Here is a 623-nt window from a genome sequence, read left to right as displayed (position 1 = left end):
TGCAAACGCCGGCTGGATGAGCGACGGTGGGCGTTCTCCCGCGTCTTCTTCGGCTAGAGAAGAGAGAGAAGAAAAAAAAAACTGAAATCAGTTTTCAGAAAACGAAAACGTGAAAATGAAAATGTATTTTTTTCGTTTTCAGTTTTTCACAAAAAGACAAAAACGTTTTTATTTTTGTTTTCTAACACAAACTTCGCCAAACGCGTTTTTCATTTCTATTTTTAATTTTTTACTTCGAAAAACGTGAAAAATAAAAACAAAAACGGTAACAAACAGGCCCGATATGTTTCAAAAAGAACAAATAAATAAAGAAGTCAAGCTGTTTGTTGGATAGATCATGGAAAAAAAATTCAAAACAATTATATAATCCAAAAACCAAATATATATATATATATATATTTAATATTTTTCTCTTAACTTACATTTCTAGTCAAAGTTTATAAATTAACAATAAACCAATATTCCCTGAAAAAACCACTATTTTACTCATAAACAGATCACAATTAGCATGCTTGGAGATCATTGTGCAAATGGAGAGTTGTATATTGCATTCACGAATTTACGATGAATTAACGTTCCCGAACAATTGTTCACCTTTATTTTCTTTTCTTTTCTTTCTTTAT

The sequence above is a fragment of the Morus notabilis genome, unplaced genomic scaffold, assembly GCF_000414095.1.
Source record: "Morus notabilis unplaced genomic scaffold, ASM41409v2 Scaffold1271, whole genome shotgun sequence".
NCBI classification, from domain to species: domain Eukaryota; kingdom Viridiplantae; phylum Streptophyta; class Magnoliopsida; order Rosales; family Moraceae; genus Morus; species Morus notabilis.
Note: the sequence above shows the minus strand (reverse complement) of the source record.